We start from the raw sequence: 16,825 nt of genomic DNA, 5'->3' as shown, positions 1-16,825 counted from the left end.
TATTTGATACTTAATATTCTTCGCTATTTTATTATTGCATTTTGAACTTGAATTATCATTAAATTCTTAATTTAATCTTGGTTTAAAATTAAATCGAACCAATCTCTAGGGATACGACCTTACTCATCACTGTTGCAATTTTATTAGAGTAAGTAAATTATTATTTGTTGGATTCGACACCCACCAAATTTTTGGCGCCGTTGCCGGGGATTGGTGTCAAATAGATTATTTTTATGCCACATTCTTCTCGTACAGGTCAATTGCAATACGATCCTGAGATCGAGAAGACTGCTAAAAGGTTGAGAAAAGAAACTAAATTGCGCACAAATCAAGCCATGTCATCATCATCCCTTCAATCAAATACCACAACTGAATCAACTGCCTCTTGTTGCAATTCCGAAGTAGAGCAAGCAATGGCCGAAGAACAAAGGACCTTGCAGGAGCTTTCTGCACCAAATGTGAATCAACAACCGCTTTGTATTCAACATCCTGCATTAGAGGTTGGTTTTGAATTAAGGTCAAGTTTGATTCAATTACTTTCGACTTTTCGTGGACTTGAAAATGAAGATCCACATAAACACCTAAAGGAGTTCCACGTGGTGTGTTCGAGCTTCAAACCACAAGGAGTGACGGAAGATCAAATCCAACTGCGTGCCTTCCCATTTTCATTAGCTGAGAAAGCAAAGGATTGATTATTTTACCTCCCTCCTAGCACAATAACCACATAGACGGATATGGTAAGACAGTTTCTTGAAAAGTTTTGTCCAGCATCACGAGCAGCTAGCATTAGGAGAGAAATATGTGGCATCAAAGAAAGAGACATAGAGACCCTCCATGAGTAGTGAGAACGCTTCAAGCAACTGTGTGCAAGTTTCCCCCAACATGGAGTTTCTGAACAACTCCTTATTCAATACTTCTATCAAGGATTGCTGCTCATGGAATGAAATATGATGGATGCAGCTAGTGGAGGTGCTATAGTGAACAAAACTCCTCGTGAAGCTAAAGATTTGATATCCATCATGACTGCTAATTCACAACAATTTGGATGTAGACAAAACGCATTTCCGAGAAGACTGAATGAGGTAAATATTTCTTCCCTTGACAATAAATTATCTCAATTAACTACTCTTGTTCAACAGTTAGTTGTAGGAAATGTGCAACATGTAAAAGCTTGTGGAATTTGTGCTGTTACTGGCCATCCAACTGATATGTGCCCGACGCTTCAATACGATTCTTGTGAGCAAGCTAATGCAATTGGAGGGTTTCCGGGCCAACCACAAAGAAATTATGATCCCTATTCAAATTCATATAACCCAGGATGGAGGGATCATTTGAATTTCAGCTACAAAGCACGCCCACAATTTCAACAATATCAGCATGTTCCACAACAACAAGCTTCATCTTTACAACAAGCTCCATCTTCTAATTCAGGTATGTCGTTGGAAGATATTGTTAAGTCACTTGCTACTAACACACAACAATATCAGCAAGAAACAAGAATAAGTATTCAACACTTAGAAAGTCAAATGAGCCAGCTAGCATCCACCGTGGGTAAATTGGAGTCTCAAGGTAAGTTGCCATCACAAACTGTTGTGAATCCCAAGCAAAATGTAAGTGCAATTACATTAAGAAGTGGAAAAGAGTTGTTGGAATCTACTCAGGTGAGAAAAACACCCAACCAAGATGAGGAAACTGAAAAAGGAGTCCATCCACATCAAGATGATTAAAAGCCAGCCTATTGGAGAGCATCCAATGACAATGGTAATTCCTCTGCCTTTTCCTAGTATATTAGCTAAATCCAAAAGGAATGAAGAAGAGAAAGAAATTCTTGAGACATTTAAAAAAATTGAGGTAAATATTCTTTTACTTGATGCTATTAAACAAATTCCTCGATATGCTAAATTTCTCAAAGAGTTGTGCACAAATAAAAGAAAGTTGAAAGGTAATGAAATGGTAAGCATGGGGGAAAAATTTTTAGCTATCCTTCAGAAAAAATTACCTCCCAAGTGTAAAGACCCAGGTATGTTTGTTATCCCTTGCAAGATAGGTAATGTTAATATTGAAAGAGCAATGTTAGATCTTGGAGCTTCAATTAATGTCATGCCCCTGTCTGTTTATTCATCTCTGAATGTTGGTCCATTAAAAGAAACGGGTATAATTATTCAATTTGCTGATAGATCTAATGTATATCCTAGGGGTGTTTTGGAAGACATTTTAGTACAAGTGCAAGGGTTAGTTTTTCGTGTTGATTTTTATGTAGTGGATATGGAAGAAGATAATAATTCTTATGATTCAACACTAATATTGTTCGGAAGGCCATTTCTAAAAACAACTAAGTCAAAAATTGATGTGCATGATGGTACATTGACAATGGAATTTGATGGAGAAATTGTTACATTTGATATATTTAATACTACCATGAAACATTTGAATGGCATATCATCTGTTTTTGCTGTGGATATTTTATTGCAGGAAGATAATTCTCATTTGATTGTTGATGATGAATTGAATGTTGCGCTGAATAGAAACCCTAACTTTGAGAATGCGTTAGGACGGCGATGGAGTTTAGCCAAAGACTTTAAAGAAATGCGCTGCTTGGGAGGCAACCCAAGGGGAGTTATTTCTATCCTTTTCTTTATTTGTTTTGCATTTTTATTAATTTTTCTCTTATCTTTACATTCTATTTAACATTGGGACAATGTTAAGAATAAGTGTGGGGAGGGGGTTTAACTATTATTCATTATTTGATTCTTCCTTCCCTTAAAAAAAAAATTTACTAATACATTTTTCAAAAATAATAGTATTTTTACTAAAATTCATAACATAATTGAATAATTGGTCTTGCATATTATAATTATTTACTTTAGTATTTTGTTTGATATGGTGGTGGCAAAACTAAGCAAGCATGAACCTGTGAGGTTTTTGAGCCTGTCCAATTATTTTGTTCTTGTGTGATATCTTCCATGGATTTGTATCTCTAGAACTTGCCTTGATTCTCTTCAAAGCTAATTTGATGCATGCATGATTTTATTATGATTAAGGCCATCTTTGATTTTTAGCCTCACTAGCCAAATAGTCTATTCATACCATGATTTATTTGTCCTTTGTTAGCCACTTTGAGCCTTTTTAACTGTATTTTTGTTGTTATGAAACCACATTATAAGCCTCTACCTGAAATTAATTTCCCTATGGATAAATGCATAAGAATTGAGTGTGGGGAAAGATGTTGGCAAAGTGTCTATAATTGAGAATATAATGAATTTGTCATTGGACTTCTATGAGTTTTTTTGGTTGGTATTTTCAAAATGAAAAGATATAAGTGAGTTGATGTAGTTATTTCAATTTGAGATTGTTTCTAAACTAAAAATGGTGAATTGTGTGACGGAGTTGTCTTTCTTCAAAAACAAAAAAAAAAGACAAAAAAAAAAAATCAAACAAAAAAATCAAATCAAAAAAAAAAAAAAAAAGAGAAAGAAACAAAAAAATACGAAAAGAAAACAGCAGCAAAAAGAAACAAAGAAAAAGAAGAAAAGATAAATAAAGGATACGAAACAGAAGAGGAAACGAAAGAAAAAAATCAGCAGCAAAAAGAAACAAAGAAAAAGAATAAAAGATAAATAAAGGATACGAAACAGAAGAGGAAACGAAAGAAAAATGGAATTGTTGTTGTTGTTGTTGTTATTATTATTATTGTTATTGTTATTATTATTATTATTATTGTTGAATAAAGTATGAATAGTTTATGGTCTTATAGGGGGGTGTGATATTTGGTTGGAGTTGAACAATCAGAATAATAAAAGTGAACAATAAATAAGAACTGCTAAGAAGGATGAACACAATAAACAAAGTACCATTAAGGGTCAAATTGGCCACTGAACGTAACGCGATAGTGCAATTAGATCACTGAACCAAAAAAACGTTCAATTACCCCACTCAACAACACAAATTCATCCAATTTCACCTATTAGCCGATTTCAGCCCTTCTTTCCGGTTGCCTTGCTGACATGGACTCTTACGTGGCATTTTATTTCATTTCCTTTACTTTTTCTTTCTTCATCTGCAGCAACTGGAGGTACCCTGCTCGTTGGTGGCCGTACTCCGGCTTGTTCTGCCCGTGTTACGAGGACGAAACAGGTGTGGGGGGAGGTGGAGAATAGACCGGAGGCGGTGGTGGATAGTATACCGGAGGAGGTAGGAAGTGGCAGTGGAGATGGTGAGGGGGGCGGTGGTGAATAGACGGGAGGTGGGGGTGGGGATGAACAGGGACAGGTGGGGGAGGGGGTGAAGCAGTTGGTGGAGGAAGAGAAGCGACGGGAGGCGGCAGTGAAGGAGTTGGCGGTGGAGGAGAAGCGACTGGAGGCGGCGGCAAAGCAATTGGCGGTGGAGGAGAAGCGATTGGTGGCAGACCCCCATTTTCCTTGGTTTGTGGCGTGGGACTTGCTTGAATTAGAAGCTATTTTGTGGGTTTGAGGTGTTTTGGGATGTGGGTCTTGAATTTCTGTTGCAGGGTGTTCTTGATTTCTGGTCTAGGGATCTGAGTGTGATTTTTCATGGTTGTATTTTTGGGTGGAAAGTTTCTTCATTTGTTAATCTTCTCCTCACTTCTGGAAATTAAAGCAGTGAAACACCAATTCAAACTGTTTTTTGCCTAAATTTCTTCTGCTATATGTACATTTTCCTTTGAGTTTCAGAAGCAATGGCCTGAGAATTTACCAACTGAGTCTTCTAAATTGGGTGTTTATCGCTTGCCTCTTTTGCTCATCTTTGGGTCTTAGAACCCTAACCCAAAAATGCTACCTAAATGATTTTCAAGCCTTGAAGCAATTTGCAGGCAACTTGACAGGGGGCTCCAGTCTCTCAACATGCATGCTCTGAACCCTCTAGTTGCTGCAAATGGAAGAAGCTGCTGCAAATGGAAGAAAGAAGATGACTAGGCGGAAGAAAGAAAAAGTAAAGGAAAAGAGAAAAAGCAAAGGAAATGAAATAAAATGCCACGTAAGAGTCCACGTCGCCAAGGCAACCGGAAAAGAAGGGCTAGAACCGACTAATAGGTGAAACTGGATGAATTTGCATTGTTGAATGGGGTAATTGAACGTTTTTTAGGTTCAGTGGTCTAATTGCACTATCGCGTTACGTTCAGTGGCCAATTTGACCCTTATTTCTTTTCTTTAATACACCAGATTCTTGAATTTGCTTTCAAACTCAAATCATTCAAGATATGCATATCTCACCATTTATAAATGGGACCAAACAGAAAACTGGCATGGACTTCGCAAACTGTTGAGCCCACCACTCAGCACCCGAAGGAAGTCGATCTCATGCTTATTAAATGGCAGAACTAGATGAGAACATGGGAAACAAATGCCAAACTACAGAGGTAGGAGGGTTTGATGGAGGAAATTAAAGTGAAAATACCAACTAAAGCAGTAAGAAATGGGCAAAATATATCAGCATGAGACCCTCTGTAGGACCATTTATTGGTGGAAGAATTAGAGTGTTGGTGAAATAACTGCACGAAGAAGGATTTAGTGTCTTCTTAACTGGGCAGAGTTTAATGTTCTAATATTCAAAGCAATATATACTGGTAATTTTACACTCAGTCCATATTTATGAAAATAATAAAAACAAAATGAAAATACATATATCCACATGCATATAGGAAAATTAAAGATACCAGACAGAGGCCTCTGGGAAATTCTAATTTATAATCAGCCATAGCCTGTGCTCTTTAAGTTCACAAGTTCTTCAGCTTGCGTCCACTTTAATATGTCAGCAACATGAACAGATGCTTTCCCTTTGGCCCTCACATTTTCTATGACATCAAAGGCACACTGCATTTATCATTTATCAATCAACATACAGCTAGCAGTCAAAAAGTGAATAAATTTTATTTTGCATATATAACGAACTTTTCTTTATTTTAGTTTATCTCTATTCATGTCATAAAATATGAAGCTTATTCACAAAGGCTGATGAAGTTCTAAAAGAAAAACCTCAAGCTTGTGAATAGCTTTGCTATGTGCCAAAGAAAAGAATAATATTTCCAAAATTTCGTTTTACCAGTATGTAGAATGCAGAGAATACAATCCCAGCTGCACCAGTAGTGAAAGAAACAGTCGCGGAAAGTACTGGCGTTTATTTATTTATTTTTTTTCAGACCGGGACCATTTTAGTTAGCAACGATCACAAATTTTTATTCAAATATTTAGAATTTTTTATTTCTACTGCACAAATTTTTTTTAAAAAAATACAACAACATTCTTTTTAGAACGGTTGCGATAAACCAGTCTCCTTTGTTCATATTTGTACTAGTGTGCAACTATAAATAGCTACAGTAATGTGATTTTTTGTGGTTCCTAGGAGGAGAAGAAAAAAGAAAACGACTCACAATGTGCCCGTGTTGCGCACAAAATGCGCACAAAGGAACTAAATCTACTATCTTACTAAAACACATGAACCAAATTAATTACATATTTTGCAAATTACTAATTTTTTTTTAAATCTCAAATATTAATTTTTATACCATAGAAGGAATCACAGATGCAACTATAAATAGTTGCCCATAAGAATACCTTTTCATAAACATCATTCCGTTTTGATCATACACATTAAATATCAAGGAAGCTAAGATCATAATGACTGTGAGGTGAAAAGATCCCTCAGGCCAATTTTTGTAAGGAGCGAAATGCTATCGCAAAGAGAGAAAAATAGATATCCACTCTTTGTGCTGCATATGTTGTTACATTAGCATATGTTTCTCCATTTGCGGTCAAATATATGTATCTGGTGATGAAACTATAACCGATGCTTTTGAAGAAGAAATTGGTGTAACACCCCAGTACACATTCAAATGCACCACAAACAAGAACAAAAACTCTGCTTCGTCATGCTTCCTCCTGCCGCAAGGAGAAAAGTGGTGTCAAAAGTCCCATAAACCCCCATGGTAATATGGGTGAGTTTTCGTACAAACTCATTATGCGTGAACAGTTGGAGGGAAATATGGAAGAATTCAAAGAGTATTGGCTCAACAGTATCTATTTCTAAGCACTCAACTAAATGTCTTGGAATCATATGCCATGCAAAGGATTGGTTAAAGCTCTGAATTGAGGATATGACCAATTCAAATAAGAATTCAAGAAAATATATTCATGAAGTCTTCCATTGATGTATGACTTTAGTTAGACATCTAAGAAAAAAGAAAAAACTCACCTCGTGCCCGTGATGCGCACAAGGTGTGCCCAGTGGGAGCGTTTACATAATTTTATTTTTATGTTTTATACAAAGGGACTAAATCTAGTATCTCAGCAAAATACATGGATCAAATTAATTACAAATATTCCAAATTACTATTTTTTTTTTGAAACCCCAATTATTAACTTTTATACCACACATGGAAGCACAGACGAAACTATACATAGTTGCCCATAAGAACACCTCTTCATAAACATCATTTCCTTTTGATCATACACCAATTAAAGATCAAGGAAGATCATAATGACATTGAGGTGACAAGATTCCCAATGGCCAATTTTCGTAAGGAGCAAATGCTATCGTGAAGAGAGCAAACCAGATATCCACTCTTTGTAATGCAAATGTTGTTATCATATGTTTCTTCATTCGCGGTCAAATATATGTATCTGGTGATGAAACTATAATCAATGCTTTTGAAGATGAAACTGTTGTTACCCCCAAGTACACATTCAAATGCACCACACATAAACTCCCAGGTTTTTTTTAAGCTTCAAAAATCGAGAATCCTGAACAGAAATTCTGGATCGTCATGCTTCTTCCTGTCGCAAAGAGAAAAGTGGTGTTAAAAGTCCCATAAACCCACTTGCTAATATGGATGAGTTTTCGAAAAAACTCATTATACCTGAACAGTTGGTGGGAAAAATGGAATAATTCAATGAGGTATTGGCTCAACATACAGTATCTATTTCTAAGAACTCAACTAGATGTGTTCCAATCATCTGCCATGCAAAGGATTAAATCCCTGAATTGAAGATATGACCAACACAAAAAACAATTCAAGAAATTATATTTATCAAGTCTCCCATTGATTTATGACTTTGGTTATACATATGGAAAAAAAAAAAAAAAAAAAAAAAAAAAAAAAAAAAAACCTCACTATGTGCCCGTGTTGCGAACAAAGTGTGCCCAGCGAGAGAGTTTACATAATTTTATTTTACTTTATTTATTTATTTATTTATTTATTTTTTTACAAATGACTAAATCTACTATCTCACCAAAACACTTGGACCAAATAAATAAATTAATTATTTTTCCAATTACTAATTCTTTTTGAAACCCTAATTATTAATTTTTTTTACCATAGAAGGAAGAACAGATGCAACTATAAATATCTGCCCATAAAATCACCTGTTCAAAAATATCATTCCATTTTGATCATAGACTAAAGATCAAGGAAGATCATAATGATAGTGAGGTGACAAGATCCCCAATGGCCAATTTTCATAGGGAGTGAATTCTATTGGGAAGAGAGCAAATCAGATTTGTGCTGCAAATGTTGTTATCATATGCTTCTCCATTCGCAGTCAAATATATGTATCTGGTGATGAAACTATAATCAATGCTTTTGAAGCAAAAATTGTTGTTGCACCCAAGTACACATTCAAATGCACCACACACAAATTAAACTCCAAGTTTTTTTTTAACCTTCAAAGATCGAGAATCCTGAACAAAAACTCTGGATCGTCATGCTTCTTCCTGCCGCAAGGAGAAAAGTGGTGTTAAAAGTCCCATAAACCCACTTGCTAATATGGATGAGTTTTCAAAAAAAAAAACTCATTATGCCTGAGCAGTTGGTGGAAAAATGGAATAATTCAAGGAGGTATTGGCACAACATACAGTATCTATTTCTAAGCACTCAACTAGATGTGTTCGAATCATCTGTCATGCAAAGGATTAAATCCCTGAATTGAAGATATGACCAAAACAAAAAACAATTCAAGAAATTGTATTAATCAATTCAAGTCTCCCATTGATTTATGACTTTCGGTTATACATGAAAGAAAAAAAAAAAAAAAAAAAAAAAAAAAAAACTGACCATATGCCCATGTAGCGCACAATGTGTGCGGCCCGGTGAGAGAGTTGACATAACTTTTTTTTTTTTTAAAGGACTAAATCTACTATCTCACCAAAATACATGGACAAAATTACTTAATTATTTTCCCAATTACTAATTTTTTTTAAACCCCAATTATTTATTTTTATACAATAGAAGGAAGAACGAATGCAAATATAAATAGCTGCCCATAAGAACACCTCTTCATAAACATCATTCCGTTTTGATCATACACCAATAAAAGATCATAATTACAATGACGTGACAAGATCCCCAAAGGCCAATTTTCGTAAGTAGCGAATGCTATCGTGAAGAGAGCAAACCAAATATCCACTCTTTCTGCTGCAAATGTTGTTACCATATGTTTCTCCATTCGCGGTCAAATAAATGTATCTGGTGATGAAACTACAATCAATGCTTTTGAAGAAGAAATTGTTGTTGCACCCAAGTACATACACATTTGAAATTTGTAAAGCGCAACACACAGTGATGTTGAAACTGATGTTGTAACACAAACGATCTATAACACAGTTCGGGCAAACAACCCAAATTTGCGAGGGGCACTTCTCAATTTGAGAACTTGCCTAAATCCACTAAAAGCTCAATATTTAAAGTACACTGTTTGGAACTTGATATTACACAATAGAATGATCTTTCCTACCAAACTATTGAAACCTAAACACATGTACTACTTTCCAGGGGAATTTAGTGTCCTATTCTCAAAGACTCTCGTACCTCACAAGATTAATGTTGAATGCTTGAGATCTACAATAAAGGACAACCCCTATTTATAATAGCTACTCCTAACAGATTCGTGAATAACAAACTATTCCTAATCAAAATAGAACTAGAAAATCATCAACGACAAATCCCCTTAGAACTTGTATTCTTCAATAACTATTTAATATATCTAACATTTGGAATCAGAGCCAGTCAACCTTTCAACTCCGAGATATTTTTCGTAGTGAATTATGGCAGCAAATTTCAATATTGTATGGTCGGGTCCCAAATTGGACGGAAAACTCGATTACAATTATTGGCAAATTATGATGTCCACACATTTGAAAGCTCAAAATCTTTGGAGCTTTGTTGATCCCGGTTTACCCGAAGGAGCTGATGCAGCCGCTACCCGGCGAGATCAAATGGCCTTGGGACAGATTCACCAAGGCGTTCATTACTCCATTTTTGGGCAACTAGCTCGTGCTCAAATAGCAAAGCAAGCTTGGGACATCTTAAAGGTGTCAAACAAAGGAGTCGATCGGGCACAGAAGTCTAAGTTGCAGTCGTTGAGAAGGTTGTACGATAATTCACTAGTACAAAAAACCACATCAGCTACACCTCTAAAAGTGTTTTCGCTACACATGTACAAGTGTAGCGAAATCCAGTGTCGGTGAAAGTGCCTAGGTTTTCGCTAAACCCGTGGTGGGTGTAGCGGAAAGCCAAAGATATTATTATTATTTTTTAAATATTGACTTTCCGCAACACCCTCTCTGAGTCTCCGCTGAGGGTGTAGCGGAAAGTCATTTTAAAAAATAAAAATAAAGCCTTTCCGCTACACCCTCTGCGTTGAGGGTGTAGTGGAAAGTATTATTTAAAAAAAAATCAAAATTCTGCAACACCCTCAAAGAGGATGTCACGGAATTTTATTTAAAAAAAACATGTTCTGCAAAAGTTTGTGTGTTTTTTATTATTCTATTTAATTTTTTAAAACCAACCATTAATATCCTGTACAGAAATTTTCAAAAATCAACAAACCAACACAACAATTTAAAAACTAATACAACAATTAACAATCAACATAATTGAATATACTTATAAGTATCAACACAATATATTTATAACAATCAACACAATATACTTGTAACAATCAACTCCAGAAAACACAAAAATTCAATATAATGGCAACTCCTTCTTCCCCAATTTCTACTCTCTACTCTACCGCACAATACCTAACTCATCAAATTCAATCTAATATATACCTAATTCAAGTAGCTCGATCTATATACTAAGCTATTAACATCATTAAGGTTGTTCATAACGACTCAACCAAGGTCAATATGTCATATTCTATTGAGAATCAAACTTTGAACCTTATGGTTATCAAGTCAATAGTCCGACTAACTTAGCTGAGATATGAGTCAGTGAAAATTGATTTGCAACACCAAAACAGTATTATGGTAGGTAAAATAATTACCTGGCAATTTGTGGATACACTGCTTCACTTCCTTAGCACATGCTTCACAGTGCATATACTTTGAATATAACCTCAATCACCTTTGGTTGTACCAAAAAGAATTTAAAAAGAAATTTTTTTTTTTTTTTTAAATGAAGATCAAGACCAAAAATGTTAGAAAATTACAGATTGAGATACAAGATTAGACCTCTTCTATTTGATTCTTTCTTGTGTTCTTTCTTGGGCTTGGGATAGGAAATATATATGAGCTCCACATATTTCCCAGTCTTCTTCCTTAGTCTCTCTGTTATTTCATATACTTAGAAATAACAATTTTAAACTCATCAAAACTAACAACATTAATTTGTCCCCATAACCTTAAACTCATCATCTCCTTGTCTTTTGAATTGCAAGACTACACAGTCTCCAGACAGTAATTTCACAAAAAAACTTAACACAAGAATGATTCTTGTATGCTCCTCATAGGAAAAAGATTAGATTCAAGATCTTTGCATTTTTTTCTAATTCTGATCAGAAAAATGAATCTTTTAGCAGCCATAGGCTCTTATACATACAGTGCCCCTCTCTTCTACTTCCAATAGAGAGAAAATTCTTAATGCACTCACTATGTGAACTAATCACACATTCTATCAAGAAACAGAAAGTCTTCTAGACAACAGCACATGCAAATAAAATTTACGCTCTCTATGAAATTAAATTTAAAGGCCATGCACCAGAAATATCCTATGAAAACTCAGAAGCCTAACAGTCAAAATTGCTACTGCAAGGTGAAATTACAGAAGAAAACCTTTATATCTAACATGTGCTATGAGTGAAGGGACGAAAAAACAAAAACAAAAACAAAGAGAAAACTTACCAGGCAGCAGCGCCGGTGAGGACTGAGGAGGCGAGACCAGGTGACGACGTCAGCTTCGGAGAGAACCGACGGCTTTGGATTTCGGACTTCGGACTTGGAGGGTGCCGCGGAAATTTTTTTAATTATTTTTTTAATACTAAAATTACTTTCCACTACACCTTTATTTGGAAGGTGTAGTGGATTCTTATTTGTTTCTATTAGTGTTTTAATTATTCAAAAAACCCCAACTTATAATTGGCAGTATTATTATGGCATACTAAAATAGGATTAGCTCAGTGTCAGTTTTTGTTCTACAGAGGACTGATCAATCAGATACAACAATAGAGGGACTGACACTGAAGATCTGTTTTAGGAAGCTGTTTACTTAAAAGCTGTACGCGGTTTTACAAAAGTCAGATTTGGAAAGAAGATCAGTGTATCTGCTTTGGCAAGGTATGGACCGAATCCTTAAGATTACATTCTTCAAATATTGTCCTACCATCTACAATCAAAGACATCTATGGAAGGAGTGTTCTTTCAATGGAACTATAAGTATCCTCACTCGAAGAGAATTAGGGTTACGCCTTTAGAGAGAATAAACACTCCGCATCAGTTTTATGAGATCAGATCTTTGATTCCTATGCCTCTTCTCAATACAACATGTTCATGGCGATTAAGATGAAGAACTTGAGAAGAACCATTGCTGCTTAAACGAAAGGACACTGTGATCACACTGTTGTGGGAACAACTGTAAAGAGCGTCATTGAAGTGAACTGCATCAGAGTTGGCTCTCCAAGTGAAGGGATTTCATTGGACTTCTGTATGCATGGCTCTCCACCTTCAACAATCAACTAAACATGTGTAGACTGGGTACGTACCTTGTGTGGGGCACTTGGGTGAGATTATTGTTTCTCTACCTTTGTACATTGGATTATGATTTAGTAGATTGGACGCCTATGTGATTGTCCCCCAGACGTAGATACACACTGTATTGAACTGGGTAAACATCTTATGTTTTTTGCTTTGTGTTGTTATCTCTTTCTTTAAACGTCTCTATGATCTGTTGTTACTGACTGACTTCATCGCTGAATCAGTCAGTGCATTTCATCAGTTGATTAATCCAATTAATCTGATTAAAATGAGGAAATGCAAAATTACATGTGGTATCAGAACTTTTAAGTCTACATAGTGACTTGATCTATACGGGTTTTTAGTTTTGCATTATTCTCTGTCTTTTGGAAGTGCCTCTGTGTGTGTTCGTTGGCTGGTTGTTTTTGTTCAGGATGGATGCAAGTATGAAACCACTAGAACTAGATGGTCACAACTACTCTTTCTGGAAGGCTCGCATAGAGATATATCTCCAAGCACAAGGTACCAGGGTTTATCGTACTGTCCTAACTGGGTGGAGCCGTCCAACTGTTCAGAATGATGATGGAACCACTGGGGATAAGCCCATGGAGACTTGGACAGACGATGAAATGAATGCCTCTGATCTAAACAACAAAGAGTTGAACTCTATTGTAGGATCTCTGCATGAATCTGTGTTTACCCTTGTCACAGGGGTAAAAGAAGCTAAACGTGTATGGGAAATTCTTGAAACCAGATTTGAGGGAACTAGTGATATCAAGCAGTCAAAGCTACAAATGGTATTGTCTGAATTTGAAGCCCTTAGGATGAATGAAGAGGAAACCATTTCGACCTTTCAAAGTCGGGTTCAGAATCTAATGAACAGAGCCTCAATTCTTGGTGAACCATTCACTGATGAGAGAGTAGTCATAAAGCTCCTTCGATCTTTGCCTAAACGCTTCCGGATGAAAGTAACTGCTATTCAGGAACACACAGGCTGGGAAAATAAGACTGTCGGAGAACTTATGGGAAGTTTACAAACACATATGAACTTGAAGTGCTTGCTGATGATGATCTTGCTGGAAATAGAAAAGGAAAGTCAGTGGCTTTTGTGGCTGAAGCTTATCGAGAATCTGACACAAACGACATAGATGATGAAACCTTGGCACTTCTAACAAAGAATTTCAAGAAAATATTAAAAGGATTCAACAAAAAGAGTCAAGGTCAGCCCACCAGGACACAATACAAAGGCAATAACTCCTCATCTCAGAAAGCCGAAACAACTCCTTTTTCACAGAACAATCAATCCCAGACTGATCGAACAAGACAGAACAAAAACAGTTCCACAGATACAGGGAGGTCTCTCAACCGGTCAGTGCAGTGTAGAGAGTGTGAAGTTTATGGACACATACAGGCAGAATGTGCAACGTATCTCAAGAGGAAAAAGGCTTTGTCAGTAGCTACACTAAGTAATGATGAGGAGGAAGCATCTAATGATCAGTCAGATGATAATGTGGGAAAATTTGTAGCTTTCTTTACAGCTACAGATATTCAGTCAGACAGAAACGAATCAGATGAAGAATCTTATATATCAACTGATGATTTTGAAGAGAGACATACCCAACTTGAAATGGAATTTGCTAAACTTGTTGCAAGCTGGGAACAACTAGTGAAAGTCAATAAAAATCTGAATGACGAGCTGAAGCAAAGGGATGATCTTCTAAAAAAACTAAATACAGATCTTGTCACAAAAGAATATCTTATCACTCAGATAAGATCTGGAGAAGGAAAACTGATAATGGAATTGGAAGGTCTGAAGAAAAATATCCAGATGATGGACACCACATCAACTTTAGACAAGATTCTGGACTCTGGCAGAAATCATAATGATAAAAAGGGTCTAGGATTTGAACGAGGTGAATCTTCGAATAATGCTCCTATGTTTGTCAAAGAGGGTATGTCTAAGACCACAGCAGTTCACAGCTTTGAACAAGGACAGTCATCCCGGTCAGTGCAGAAAAATGACAAGAGAAGGATATATGATCAGACTGCAGATACTGACTTTGTCAAAGTAACTCATCAATCTCATTATTCAAGGTTCAAAAATAAGTTTGTCAGAGTTAGACAATACACTCCCATTTGCTACTACTGTCAAATAAAAGGTCATACTCGGCCTGAGTGTTATTTTTTCTACAGAGATCAAAGGAAGGAAAAATATCAGAACAAGACTATTACACCGTTTACTAGACAGGTTTGGGTCAGAAAGTCAGAAGTTATATGCTACCCCACTATAGTTCTGACTGCGTCTACGACTGAAGCTAGATGGTATTTCGACAGTGGCTGTTCCAGACATATGACTGGAAATGTAAAGTGTCTCATGGCTGTTTAACCAAGCAATGGATCTGTTACATATGGCGACGGGCAAAAAGGGAAAATAGTTGGGAAAGGTACCCTGAATGTACCAGGTTTACCTCACTTAGAAGAGGTTCTGTTAGTCAGTGGGATGAAAGCAAATCTGATCAGCATCAGTCAGTTGTGTGATCAAAATTGGAATGTGTGCTTTGATCGTAACTGCTGCAGAGTTAGTGACAAAGCAGATCAACTTGTCATGGAAGGAACCCGATCCTCAGACAATTGTTATGTTTTGGCTAATGAAACTGCATGTCACCTATCTAAATCTGATGAATCAAAACTCTGGCATAGGCGATTGGGTCACGTAAACTTCAGAGATATGGATAAGCTGATCAAACTAGATGCTGTGAGAGGAGTAGCTAAGATCATAATACAGCTGGAGAGAGTTTGTGGTGCATGTGCCATTGGGAAACAAATTAGAACTCCGCACAAAGCAGTACGAGTTATCACCACTGAGAAGTGTCTAGAGCTTGTTCACATAGACCTCATGGGGCCAACACAGACTAAAAGCATTGGGGGAAAGAAATACATATTTGTGTGTGTAGATGATTTCTCTCGATACAGCTGGGTATACTTTCTAAGAGAAAAATCTGAAGCATTCAAGGCCTTTAAAACTTTGTGCATAAGGGTTCAAAAGGAAAAGAATGAGCCTATAATAAAAATTCAGAGACTGAGAAGTGATCATGGAAAAGAATTTGAGAATTCACTATACTCAGATTTCTGCTTCGAGCACGGTATATCACATGAGTTCTCAGCTCCTAAAACTACTCAACAGAATGGTGTGGTAGAAAGAAAGAATCGAACCTTACAAGAAATGGCTAGAGTTATGTTACATGTCTCTCATCTGCCGCAGTGTTTCTGGGCTGAAGCAGTCCACACAGCCTGTCATACAGTGAATAGGGTCTATCTTAGACCAGGAACTACCAAAACACCATATGAGATCTGGAATGGAAAAAAGCCAAACCTGAAGTATTTTCATGTGTTTGGGACAAAGTGTTATGTGCTGGTTGATAGAGAACAAAGAGGGAAGTTTGAACCTAAGAGTGATGAGAGCATCTTCCTTGGATACTCTCCAAATAGTCGTGCCTACAGAGTCTACAACAAGAGAACTCAATCTGTAATGGAATCAGTAAATGTTGTTATAGACGACAGTCCAGAAGAATCAGTAGACACAACAGTGACTGATCCAGTGACAAAGCTTCCTCTTAGTGAACTGAATACTGCAGATAGCAACAGTCAGCCCAAATCACAAGAATCCTCAGATGAAGATCAAGAAAGTTCTGAATAGGAGACAACTCCTATAAATGATACAGGTAAAGACAAACCCACCAGAACTCAGAAAAATCACCCATCAGATAACATCATTGGTGATCCAACAGATGGGATGAAGACCAGGAGCAGAATAAGAAATAATCTGATAGAAATATCTGGATCTGCTTGCTATACCTCAAAG

Source organism: Ipomoea nil, unplaced genomic scaffold, assembly GCF_001879475.1.
Source record: "Ipomoea nil cultivar Tokyo-kokei standard unplaced genomic scaffold, Asagao_1.1 scaffold3017, whole genome shotgun sequence".
In the NCBI taxonomy this organism is placed as follows: Eukaryota; Viridiplantae; Streptophyta; class Magnoliopsida; order Solanales; family Convolvulaceae; genus Ipomoea; species Ipomoea nil.
The sequence above is the reverse complement of the archived record's forward strand: the minus strand, read 5'-3'. Positions refer to the sequence as shown.